Genomic DNA, 14,311 nt, shown 5'->3' on the forward strand with positions numbered 1-14,311 from the left:
GGTGGTTAACACCTTAGCACTGGCCTTGAATGTCAGCCCTCAGCTTTCAATGGGCTGGTGATGTTCACACAGGGAATAGGACATTGCATCTTCGTATGCACAAAGCGGATCACAGAAGCCAGGAATGAATGTCTTCATACAGTACATGCATGCATATTTCTATACAACCGCTGCATACAAAGATGCGGTGGCAATGTCACTAGTCTCCACCTCTGAATCAGCATTACATTGTTTGACTAATAGAAAATATAAAAGGAAAATTGAAAAGATTCTGAAATACAAAGATATATCCTGGAAAAATACATGACACTAAATGAAAAACCTAATCATTATAGTATTAAACTGTTATATAACAAAACCACTCGCTAAGTGATAACGTGATTCAAATGTATTCAAAATCAATACAAAGATCTCTGGTGGTAGATTTGATACTGGTTCACCTGGATTAAAAGGATTAATGGGATTAGATTTGTACAATTATTCCAGTACGTTTGGCACCTACATAGAGGTATGGTGATTAAGTGGTATTATTGAATTTCTGTTGCAGAAATAGGAGTCATACACGTGGGCATTCCTTGACATGAGAAGAAAGGATGTTCTCTCAGCAACCTGTACAAGCCTTATTTATGAATGGATTTTAATGCACTTTCCACAGTTTGGGCAGGAATACTGTACTAGGAGAGTAAAGATCATGTCATGGTAAGCAATGAAACTGCCCCACGTGGTTAGCAGTTTCCTTTATTCTATGCATACATTAATAATTTCCGGATCTTTCATTTTTTTATTCACTTCGACCTACCACTAGTCTTGAATAATGTGTTGAATGTAAAATCAATTACTGGAAATAAAAGTAGTATGAACCATATATATGGTCATCAAAAACCTACATTTATACAGCCCACATGGATTAGGAAAAAAAATTGTATAATGTAGCAATGAATTCCATGAACAAGTTGTACAATAGAATATCATTGATAACAGTTCTTTCATAATTCACATGGGTTTATACGGTACATAAGGAGCCAGACAAACTGCTCTTGTTAGTGTTATGCAGACAGACTCCTTTACTTTAATTCTGACAAGGCCATAAATCATGGGTCCTCAAACTGCGGCCCTCCAGATGTTGTGAAACTACAAATCCCAGCATGCCTTGCCACCGTTTTAACACTCCCTTATAGCAAAAATGTGGCAAGGCATGCTGGGATTTGTAGTTTCACAACATCTGGAGGGCCGCAGTTTGAGGACCCATGCCATAAATTCATACTAGGATCCTGGAGATGGGATAGTTTTTTTCTGGCCCCTCCCAACCCTGCATATACTACCAATACTCCATCCCAGCAACCCTGAGGCACTCTCACCAGGGCGTCCAAAGTTTGTTCTTTTGTTTGTTTGTTTTTTGGGGGTTAATAAGATGGGAGTTCTGTTTCAGATGGGATATTGCTATGGTTATCCAATCAAATACAGTACTGTCTATTATCATTTAGAAGATGCTAAATCTATAAGAAGTAGATTCTGTTTGCCCATAGCAACATCCCATATGAAATTGAACTCCCATATTAGTATATTTCCCCATGGAGAGTGGAGACCACCAATCTATATCACTATTCAGGATGTTTTATTTGCTTTCATGGAGTAACTGTTCTTTTAAAAAAAAATAAACTTGAAATTATGTATAATTTGTATAGTTCTATATGAATAGCAGACTAACTATGGATGTGGTAATTTTTGGCCTCCTCTATATTCTAATATGAGGAAACTTGCCAGGCTTAACCTCTTTTTATTGAATCTGCTTACCTCACTCACATACTGTACATGTCTGCCTGTCACACCTGCCAAGTGGATTCTGTCATTTGCTTGTTGCTGTCAGTCCCTGCTCTGTCCTTACCTGCCAGCCTGTGTGACTCGTCCTTATCTATTAGATGCTGTCCCTTTTCTCTCTGTTTGTGAATACAAACGGCTATGCATAATTCATGTGCACCAGGCTCCGAGATACATCTCAGATAAGGAGTAGACTGCTGAACAGAGGCTGGGCTAGTGTGCAGATTTTTTATATCACGCCAAGAAAGTAAATATGACAAACTTAGTAACCAAATAAACAGATGAAGGAGAAAAAACCCAATGTTCATTTACAGCAGGGGTGTCCAAACTTTTTGCGACGAGGGCCAGATTTAATGAGGTGAAAATGTGGGGGGCCGACCATTCAGCCTGACATTCTTTGAATCATTAATCACATCAGAATGGCCCCCCACTCTGCCCCCATTCACACTATGTCCCCCAACCTGCCCCTTCACTGTATTTTCCCCAGCCTGCCCCCATTCACTGTATGTCCCCCAGCCTGCCCCTCCTTTACTGTATGTCCCCATTTCACTGTATGTTCCCCACTCTGAACCCATTCACTCTGTCCCACAGCCTGCCCCCCTTCTCTTAATGTCCATCAGTGCCTCCGTTCATTTTATGTCCGCAAGCCTGACCCTCCTTCACTGTATGACCCCCATTCACTATGTACCCCATTCACTGTATGTCCCCCAGCCTGCCCCTGCTCCCCCTTCTCTGAATGGCCATCACTGCCTCCATTCACTGTATGTCCCCCAGCCTGACCCTCCTTCACTGTATGTCCCGCACTCTGCCCCCTCCCTTCTCTGTATGTTTCCCAGCCCCTTGTGTGAGCCAGAGGAAGGAGAGGCAAAGCAGGCACAGGAGATGCTTGGGCTCCCACTGCTGCCCTCCTCCACTCTGCATGTTACGGGAGCAAGCTTTCCCCTTGCTGCCCTTCTCCCCAAACACTGCTGTCACTGTGATTGTGGAGTAGGGTGATATACGATTGCAGCAGCAGGGGTAGGATGCCAAACACATCTGACTGTGGCAGCCGGCACCTCCTCACTGCAGCAGACAGCAAGGTAAAGGCGCGCTCGCCGGGGCCCCACCTTTAGTGTCCTGTGCTGTGCTTCCCACATTTAATGCTCTGCCCGCTTCCAGCTGGAGGCTGCGGGCCACTTGAAATGACAGCACGGGCCGCAATTGGCCCCCGGGCCTGACTTTGGGCATGCCTGATTTACAGTCTATTTAAAAGAAAATTCACAAAATGTTCAGAAATGCTTTCCAGAGAAGATTATTAATGATATATATATATATATATATATATATATATATATATATATATATATATATATATATATATAATCTGCTCTAAAAATAGCCAACCTGTGCAAATTACTGTGACAAGAATGGTTGTGAAAACCTTGATTTTGTAGTCTCGGGGGTTTATTTACTAAATTTGAAGTTCTATTGTAGATATCAACCAATCAGTATCTACTTCTTACTTATTTAGCACCTTCTAGAAAATAATAGAATCTGATTGGAGCAACATCACATCTTCAATAGAACTCCCATCTTAGTAAATTTACTCCTCAGAAGGTAGATATATGGAGGTCTGGCGGTGGTATTGTGAGTGCTGGCATCCCTATTGCTGGTTCTCTTAATGCATTCCCTCCCACAGTCCCATACCTCCCGACTTTGATGATCCCCAAATCGTGACCTGCCGTGCCGGTGTGGCTGTCCCAAAAGAAGATGGGGCTAAGGAGCGAGTGGACGTGGGCCTTGAGTAATGGGGATGGGGCCTAGTGCCACAACACCCTGTTTTAATAATTTTTGGGGATGTGCTCAGTGCTCTCCTAGCAATAATGCATCCCTCAGCTCCCTCTCTGCCCTCACTTACTCTTCCCTGGCCTTAAAAGATGCTGTGCACAGGCACACAGCATCTCTTCAGAGATCTCCAGCTCCCTCCAACTGCCCCCCCCCACCCACCCATTTACATCAGACCCTGCCCCAGTGGAGCTTACAATCTATATTCTATACCACATGTACACGCACACACACGCATTCATTCTAGGGTTAATTTGTTGGGAGCCAATTAACCTACCAGTATATTTTTGGATTGTGGGAGGAAACGCATGCAAGAACGGGGAGAATATACAAACTCTGCACAGTTGGGACATTGCCATCTGTGGAAGGGACAGCAGGACAGTCTCCAAATAGTGGGACTGTCCCTCTGTAATCGAAACAGTTGGGAGGTATGTATTTGTGCAAAATGGCTGTGGGGTATAAAGCAGTCTACTAGTGATCTTCTTTTCAGGAGCACATTTAGGGCCAGATGTATCAAGTTTTAAAAAGTGATAAAGTGGAGAGTGATAAACAACCAACCAATCTTATTCTAACTGTCATTTTTCAAACCCAGCCTGATTGACTGGCTTCCTATCACTCTCCATTTTATCACTCTTTGAAGCTTTATACATCTGATTCCACAAAGCTCGGAAGGGGCATAATATGGCTCCGTTCTGATGGTGGTGGGTCTGCGCATGCACATGCGCGTATTTGCACATGTGCAGACCTCGGGAGCAAACTGCTTTGATGAGTTTCACACTCACCAAGCCGTTTGCTCAAGAGGGAGCGGGCGGGGGGGGGGGCAGGGGGATGGATCAGGGGAACCCCATAAAAACGCTGTGAACTTGTTGTTTGTGTGGGAAACAGAAGGGGGATGGGGGTCACTTCTCTGGGCAGAGCCATATCTTTAAAAAAATGACTGACAGGTGACCTCACAGGTGTGCCAGCCTACCAGGGATCTTCCCGGTAATACTTATGGCCAATCTGCCCCTGTGTAGATATCACTGAAATGAGCACCTAATTGGGTTAAATTAATTGTTTCAATTATATTAGAAATGTGATTATATGGGCAGCATTTTTCTTATAAAGCAACAACACTGTTTACCTTTCTTTCTTTATTTTTTTAATAATGTGGGTTTCACAGTTTAATAATAATAATAATAATAATAATAATCATCATAATAATATTTATATAGCACTTTTCTCCCAATAGGACTCACAGTGCTTTACCATTGTCTTTACAGCTCAAAATACAAAACAAGCTTAACAGTAGATATCAGTAAAATGCTTGAGTAAATAGTTACGTCTTTAGTCTATTTTTAAAGGATTTTATAGTGGGCGCTTCTCGCACTGTGCGAGGAAGAGAGTTCCACAGAGTTGGAGCAGCAAAGTTGAAAGCTCGACCCCCAGATGAATTCAGGGAGATTCTGGGTACTGTTAGTAGTCCTTCTTCAACGTATGGTAGTAATCGAGTAGGAGAGTAAGGAATCAGCAGCTGCTGCAGGTACCTTGGGCCCTGGTCATGTGGGGCCTTGAAAGTGAGTAATCCAATCTTGAAAACAATTTGCCATTTTACAGGTAGCCAGTGAAGGGAGTAGAGAATGGGAGTTATGTGGCTGGAGCGGGGCTGGTTAGTTAATAGTCTGGCGGCTGCATTTTGTACCAACTGCAAGCGGTGCAATTCTTTTGATGGGAGACCCAGGTAGAGAGCATTGCAGTAGTTTAGGCATGATGATATAAATGCATGTATGACTTTAGGTAGGTCTTCTGCAGTGCATGATTCTGGCTATATTCCATAGATGATAGAATGAGGATTTGATTGTGGCTGAAACCTGATGTTTAAGTGTCAGGCCACTACCCAGGACCACACCAAGATTCAGCACATGATCAGAGTTTTTTTAATGCTGTACCCCCCAGCATAAGACCTGTCAGTTGGCTATGCTGTCGTCTTGTCCTGTGGTTTATCATCAGGACTTCTGTTTTATCTGGGTTCAGTCTCAGCCAACTGGCACTCATCCACACCTGGAGCTTAGCAAGGCAGCCATTGAATGTTGCTATTGTGTTATCAGTGCCTGGAGCAAAGGACAGGTACAGTTGTGCATAGCAGTGGTAGACCAGGCCATGACGTCTGATTATGTCACCCAGTGGGAGCATGTATACTGCAAAAAGCATGGGAGATAGTATAGAACCCTGTGGGACACTGCAAGACAATGGCACTGGTGGTGAAGCTTATACTCCTGATGAAACTCTCTGTGACCTGCCAGCGAGAAATGATTTGAACCAGCTAAGGACTGTGCCACCCAGACCACATTTTCAGGCGGTCAATTAGAATCCCATGGTCAACGGTGTCAAATGCTGCAGAGAGGTCCAGAATGATTAGGATTGAACAGTCTCCCCTATCCCTTATCCATTTAGAAGATAATTGAGCACACATACCAGACCTGTTTCTGTGATATGTCTTCTCCTGAATCTTGACTGGAATGGATCATAAAGGTCACGGGTTGACAGGTGGGTCTCTAGTTGATTTGCAACCACTTTCTCAATAACCTTTCCTAGACAAGGAAGTTTTGATACTGGCTTGTAGTTGGTCATGCAGCCAGGGTCTAAATTAGATTTTTTTAAGAAGTGGTCTGACTATTGCTGCCTTTAGCGTTACGGGAAAAATGCCTGTCTGCAAAGAGCATTGAACTATTTTTGCAAATGCATGGCCGATTATTTCCATACACCCTAAAAGAAGTTTGTTTGGGGCAGGGTCCAGATCACAGGAGGTGGGACACAACAGTCGGGAAGTTCCAGCAATGTATTGTACATCCACTTGATCAAAGATGTCCCATGAAGGCAGGTGTCTTACACTTGCAGGCTTGGTATGTTGGTACTGCTTTGGTGTCACTGTGGGTTCCAGGCCAGATGATAGATACTTTATCTGCAAAGAATTTTGCAAACTCATTGCATCTTGACTGGGAAAGGGTTACATCAGTCTGCAGGCATGCTGGTTTGGAAAGCATCTCCAATGTACGGAAAAGCTGAGCGGGCCTATTTTTTGCTGCCATGATCTCATTTAAAAGGAACTCTGATTTCTTGCGGGTGATTGTTGATTGGTATTTTCCAATGTGTTTGGTTAGATTTAATTTATCCTCTGCCAGGTTTGTCTTCCTCCATCGTCTTCCAGGTATAGAACCTCTTTTCTTGAGATCACGAATACTGTTGTCAAACCGGGGTGCTTGGTGGTGTGGTTTGCAGGGTCGTATACCCACAGGGGCGATAGTATCCAGTGCCGCTATCACAGCCCTGTTATAATAATTGACTAGGGAACATGGATCTTTACAGGTCCCCATTACTGCAGAGAGGTCCAAGTTAGCTGCCATGGCCTGAGGAGCCATAGCCCTCCTTGGGCGATATCTGATAAATTCCATGGGCAGAGATTTATTTTGAGGGGTTGCGACTGAGAACCATATTGAGTGGTGGTCTGACCATGTGACTGGGTATATTTAGGTCAGAGACTTCTAATCCAATCTGGAAGACAAGATCAAGAGAGTGACCACTTGTATGTGTAGCAGATGGGATGACTTGAGTGAGCCCAAGAGCATTCATTGTTCACATGAGATCTTGGCCAAGGCGTGAGAGCTCATCATCGACCCATGCATTGAAATCCCCAAGGATGAGCCATCTTTGGTGCTCCAGAACTAGCCCAGCAACAATATCTGCAAACTCTTGTAGAAATGTCTTTCCATCTCCAGGGGGACGGTAGATGAGAAGTACTCTGAAACCCAATTGTGCAGAACTCCGGTCAGCAATGCATTCAAATGACTGAGTCATTTCCATTGGGCAGACCCTAAGTTTAAGTGCTTTTTTAAAGCAGATGGCCACCCAGCCTCCCCTGCGGCCCTGTCTGGGGTTGTGAATGACAGAGTAGTTTGTTGGAACTGCAGCTTCCAGGATATGTGCTGCATTTTCATCCAGCTAAGTCTCAGTAACACAGGCTATATCTGATGATTCAATAAGGTCAGCAATTGTTGTAGTCTTGTTTTTTACAAAAGGACGGACCTGATGGGGCATACCAGAGGGCCTGCAATTTTCTTTAAGTTGTGTGTGTTGGCACTTTGGATGTCATTTACAGAGTGAGAATTTACAGATCTGTACTTCAAAGTACTGGGTCGTCTGTTGGGTACTGCTTTTATTTGTCTCCTATTTGAAATTGGAGAGACTGATGACCGAATACTTAGATGGTTACAGTTGATAGAAGGGTCAAGGCTTCAGGGCCGGTGCAAGGCACCGGAGCGCCCCAGGCGAGTCGGGGTGGGGGCGCCCCGGTGCCGGGGGAGGGGGGGGTACCTGTCCTGCGGCGCTGTGTATTTAAAGCTGGCGGCGGTGGCAGAGAGGGGTCCCTGCAGTCAACGAGCGCTATCCGCCGGGCTATGCGAAAGCGCTTCTGTTGTGAAAACACTGGCCGCACGGCGCACGCTGATTGGCTGAATCGCAGCCAATCAGCATGCGGACAGTGTTTTCACAACAGAAGCGCTTCCGCATAGCCCGGCGGATAGCGCTCGTTGACTGCAGGGACCCCTCTCTGCCACCGCCGCCAGCTTTAAATACACAGCGCCGCAGGACAGGTACCCCCATGGCACAGGGGGCAAAATGCCGCCCTCCAGTGGCCGGCGCCCTAGGCAAATACCTAGATTCGCCTAGTGGTGGCGCCGACCCTGCACGGCTTTGATTCCCTCGACTGCCACGGTGAGTTTTTTTTAAAATGCCCAGGGAGGGATTCTTCCTCCCTGCACAGAGGCTGCAGCTCCTGGCATTCCCCTCTCATCCTGCACCTCTGAAATACCTCCTGGGCCTCCTCTTACCATCCACCAGGTTCCCTGGGAGGGTCCCTGATGTCCAGCAGCAGGTACTTTTTTTAGCTGTGGTTTGTTTCGGGGGGCTGGTCCTGCCTGGTCCGGCAACTACTGTACTGCCCTTCAGCTGCCCTCACCTTCCCTGCACCCTTCGCCTGCTGGTAGAGGCCCCCACACAGCTGCCCACCTACACTGGAAGTGCCTAGAACACTCTCTAGAGGCCTGCACCTTTGTTTGTGGCCCATTGTGCCAGGTACTGTGAGAGCCCAAACGTATCAGTGAGTCTGCTGCTGTCCACATTTGTCCCTGTGACATGGCACTGAAGTCCTACCAACTCATGTGGCCTGTGTCTATTTGAACAATCGCGATGTGATGTTCTCCCCATTACCACCCAGGGTCACTATGGTTACTATATAGCTGACTACGGAACCGACACTACAGGATAGACCTCCCATCTACCGCCTACTCACAGAATTTTCATTACTTACTTGCCGGCAACTGCCTATTCGCTAATATGCCTACAAAGAGAACCAAAGGCTTCTTGTCACCCCCGGTGTCCTTTCCGACTCAGAGAATAGGCCGCGCTTCCCTAGCTGCTAAAGACGGACAGCCCTCTGCTTCACCTACAGGGTCCAGATGGGGCAATACTACCCAACTACCATTATCATTATCGGGTATTGATCCTAACTCCTCTGAGCCCCTTACAGTTAAAACCCTCTGCCAAGTACTAGCGGCTTTCAAGTCAGACCTATCTCAAGATCTCACAGCTGCTATACGAGAGGTCAAGGTCGAGCTTACAGCTATTGGCGACCGGACTGGTCACCTAGAGCATAAAATACAAGAACTGATGTCCTCACACAATGACCTAATTGTGGCTCATGAACACCAACAAGCCGAACTGGAATCCCTTAAAACTAAGATAGCGGATGTTGAGGACCGTTCCAGGAGGAACAATATCAAGATATGGGGAATCCCAGATTCGGTCACCAACGCTGAACAACTGGGCTACGTGATGTCTATGTTTCGAAAGTTACTACCTTCAGCGAGTGACAATGAGCTGCTTATTGACAGAGTTCACCGCCTTCCCAAGCCCAGGTCCCTCCCTGCCTTTCCAGCGACACCCTGTTGAGAGTTCACTTTTTCACTACAAAAGAGCGTATCCTTCAGGCGGCCCGTGAAGCAGAACTATCTGATGGTCTAGGAGGTATCCAGCTGTTTCTGGACTTCTCTGCATTCACAATCCAGAAACGCCGGACATTAGCCCCCATTACTTCTGCACTTCGGTCCCAGGAAATAAGATACAGATGGGGCTTCCCAGTTAAATTGATAATTACCTACGACAACTCCTCCTATGTTGTTTCTGATCGCGATGCCGCTGCCAAATTGCTAGCCGAATGGGACATCTCAGTTAAAATCCCAGACGCGACCAGAAGACGACCTCCACCAAGCTCCGGATGGTCTACTACCTGAACTTTCCTGGCATGTGCTCTTATTTTTTTCATATTTTCTTTGTTTCTCTTTAGAGGTCATGAACATTCATTGCTAAGTTGGACTTATACTACACTCCGGTACGATTTCCTCTACAAGAAGCCGTGAATTGTATTGTCGGTTCCTAATGTTGTTCTCCTCTCCCTTTCTGTTAGCTCAATATTTTGTCATGCTTGTTTATGTTATGATGATAATATACAGTCATGAGTAATACTTTGTTCCCTGTTAGCTTGGCCCTAGGTGGGTAGCCGATGCCACCTTCCCCCATGTTTATCCTACTGCATTCTGTTATCCCTGCAGTAGTTACACAGGCCCGATATACTGGGCCATTTTGTTTTTTTCTCCCACCCCTACTTCAGTTTTGTGTGTTTTTTTTCCCTTTCTTCTCTTTGCTCTCCCCCCCCCCCCCCCCCCTTTGTATTGTCTTCCCCCTCCCCCCCTGGGATGCCCTTAATCTATTGACCAGTTTTTATGCTCCCATGGTTAAATTGATCTCTTTAAATGTCAAAGGCTTGAATTCTCCCAACAAACGTAGACTAGCCCTGTCTTTTTTTTACAAACATAATCAGACATAGTGGCCCTACAGGAGACCCATTTTTCATCTCTCCACCCGCCCACTATGAAAGATCACCATTATCCCATAGGCTACTTTGCTAATGGTCCTTTCATAAGGAATGGTGTAGCTATTCTCCTTAGTAATACGGTTCCCTTCGTTTTACACTCCCAAATTGGCGATAAATCTGGCCAATACCTAATCATTACAGGTCTTCTGGATGATAAACCCACTACTATTGTTTCCCTATACGCCCCTAATTCCAACTAAGTTCCATTCCTTAGGAAATAATGCTTACTTATTCAGAAGGTGAAAATAGGTTCATTAGTTTTGTTGGGAGACTTCAATTTAGTTGTTGATCCGAAGCTGGATAAATCTCCACTTAACCGTAACACCAATAGACCCCGCACCGCACCCTCCTTAGCCTTACGTAATCTCTTAACGGAATTTGACCTTTATGATATATGGCGTATCCAAAATCCATCCGGGAGGGACTACACGTTCTTTTCCCCAGTCCCCAGTCTACAATTCATATTCCCATATTGATCTTATTGTATGTGATAAATGGTCATTACAATCTGCCGGCGAGGTGGATATTATGCCCATCTCCTGGTCGGACCACGCTCCTGTAGTGTGGCGCTGGGAGCTTTCTAAGCCTTTTCTACCCCCTAGACACTGGCGTTTCTCCCATCATTTGCTGTGAAATATTGTGGCAAAATTTTTTATAACTGATAGTATCTCTTCATTTATGGCCACAAACTCTCCTGCTGATACCTCCAGCCCAATTTACTGGTGTGCCTTTAAAGCTGTTATCCGAGGTTCCGCCATTCAAGCTGGAGCCATGCTTAAAAAACAAGCCGCATAGCTCCAAAATACATTAGAATCTAAACTCAAAGTGGCTGAGGATAAAAACAAACGGTTCACTACTAGGGGAACTTCGCAAAGAGGTGTCCGATCTCCGTAGCCAACTACAAAAACTCCTGGTTGCTAGAACCCGAACCGCCCTGAATAGACTTAGACAGAAATTTTACTTAGTGGGGAATAGACCTGGTAGGATGTTAGCCCGTAAACTTCGAGCCCAGCAAGCCCGCAACCGGATCAAATGTATTGTTTCCCCATCGGGCTCTAAATTAGCAAACCCCTTGGATATTGCTAACCAATTTGCTCAATATTATACCCAACTTTACAATTTAAACACAGATGCCTTGACCCCCCAGCCCACTCCCGCAATTATTCAAGATTTCCTCTCATCCATAGACTTGCCCACCTTGCCAGTGGATAAACTGGAGGAGTTGAATGCCCCTTGGTCCCCAGCCCAAATTGATAGCGCCATTAAATCTCTGCCGAATAATAAAGCCCCAGGACCAGATGGCTTTATTAACGAGTTCTACAGAGAGTTTTGTGACTCGCTCTCCCCGATGTTGTCTAGGCTTTTTAATGAAGTAGCCCAGGGGGGTAGCTTCCTTACAGAAATGCTGGAAGCCTGCGTAATCACGATTCCCAAGCAAGGGAAAGAACCTACCTTTTGTCAGAATTACCGCCCGATCGCTCTACTTAATGGAGACATTAAATTATACGCCAAATTAATTGCCACTCTAATTAATGCATATTTACCCTTCCTGATACATCCAGACCAGGTTGGATTTGTGCCCGGCAGACAGGCCTCGGATAATACCCGTAGGGTCTTTAACTTGATCGACTCACTCCAGGATAATGAGGGCTTCCTGTTGCTCTCCCTAGATGCAGAGAAAGCCTTCGATAGGTTGAATTGGCTATACATGGAGGCTGTCCTGTCCAAATTTGGCTTTAGCGGTTCTACAGTATATTGTCAGCCATTATGGCCTTATATGGCTCCCCCATAGCTCGAGTATTTAGCAATGGCTTTCTGACGGACACATTTCCTATATCCAATGGCACCAGTCAGGGTTGCCCCCTCTCACCCTTGATTTTTGTACTAGTAATGGAACCCCTTACGGCTAAGATTAGATCAGACAGCGAGTTTCCAGGATTACTGTGTGGCCAGACCGCCCATAAACTGTTCCTCTTTGCGGACGATGTCCTTCTCTTTGTCACCAACCCCACCTCCTCTCTCCCACACCTACATCCAGTTTATCCACTTTCAATGGAGAACCTAGGATTGGGTGAAAATATCTGCAGATGGGTAGGGAATTGGCTATGTAATAGAGAACAAAGAGTGGTTGTGAATGGTGCCGTATCAGATATGATACCGGTACTAAGTGGAGTGCCCCAGGGTTCGGTTTTGGGGCCCATTCTGTTTAACATTTTTATCAACGATATTGGGATAGGGTTACTCAGCAATGTATCCATCTTTGCGGACGATACAAAACTTAGCTAAGTCATCAAATCATCAGAAGATGTCACCATGCTTCAAAATGATCTTGCAATTCTAGATGAGTGGGCAAAAAAATGGAAGATGAGGTTCAATGTAGATAAATGTAAGGTTATGCACCTTGGGAGACACAACCAGTGTGCAAGTTACAACCTTAGCGGAGAGGAACTGGGTAATTCCATACTTGAAAAGGATCTAGGAGTAGAAATAGACAGCAAACTAGGATGTAGTGCCCATTGTAATGTAGCTACAAAAAAGGCCAACAAAATTCTGGCATGTATTAAGAGGGGAATGGAAACTAGGGACTCAAGGGTAATTATGCCACTATATAAAGCATTGGTGAGACCTCACCTAGAGTACGGAGTACAGTTCTGGGCCCCACACTATAAAAAGGACATCATAGAATTAGAAAAAGTCCAAAGGCGAGCAACAAAGCTTATTAGGGGAATGGAGAATTTAAGCTACGGGGAGAGATTAAGCAATTTGGGACTATTTACATTAGAAAAGAGACGTTTAAGGGGGGACATGCTCAACATGTACAAGTATATCAAGGGCCAATATAAGGAACTGTCACGCACCCTCTTTTCTACTAGAAAGGAATCTAGGACGCGAGGGCATGAGTATAGATTAGAAGAAAAAAGATTTCATTCAGCTAGTAGAAAGAATTTCTTTACGGTCAGAACAGTCAAACTCTGGAACTCTCTTCCCAGAGAGGTGGTAACGGCTGGCTCATTAAATGCGTTCAAGGCAAAGTTGGACAAACATTTACTGGAGAAAAACATCCATGGGTACAAATAAGAAATATAATTTGTCTGTAAAATACCAGAACCTACCAAATCAGCAATGGATATCTATACCAGGTTGAACTAGATGGACGCAAGTCTTTTTTCAGCCTTACCTACTATGTAACTATGTAACTATGTAACTACATGACCTTCTATCTATGTTTAGTGCGGTTTCCTATTATAGGTTAAACATGACTAAGTCTGATGCCATGCCGGTAAATTTACCTGAAGCGGATGTGGCAACATTACGTTCCCTCTATCCTCATAACTGGAATACCCAATCTATTATATATCTAGGCGTCCATATCCCTCCATCTACTTTAGCGGTCTTCGATGTGAATTTGCCTCTCCTCATTGCTGCCCTTCAAGCTTAGACCTCGTCATGGCTTTCTTATGAAATCTCGTGGTTGGGGCGCTTAGCTGCCTTTAAAATGTCATTACTACCAAAGCTTTACTACCAAAGCTTATGTATTTATTTAGAACAATCCCCTTCAGTTTCCCCCCAAAATACTTGGACAAATGTGAGTTATACTCACTAAATATCTGTGGAAATCCCACCCACCTAAGTTAGCTTACTCCCTTATGGTCTTACCTAGACACCGTGGAGGCCTGGCTCTTCCGGATTTGTCTGCATTCC

This window comes from Crinia signifera, chromosome 4, assembly GCF_055691185.1.
Source record: "Crinia signifera chromosome 4, ASM5569118v1, whole genome shotgun sequence".
Lineage (NCBI taxonomy): Eukaryota > Metazoa > Chordata > Amphibia > Anura > Myobatrachidae > Crinia > Crinia signifera.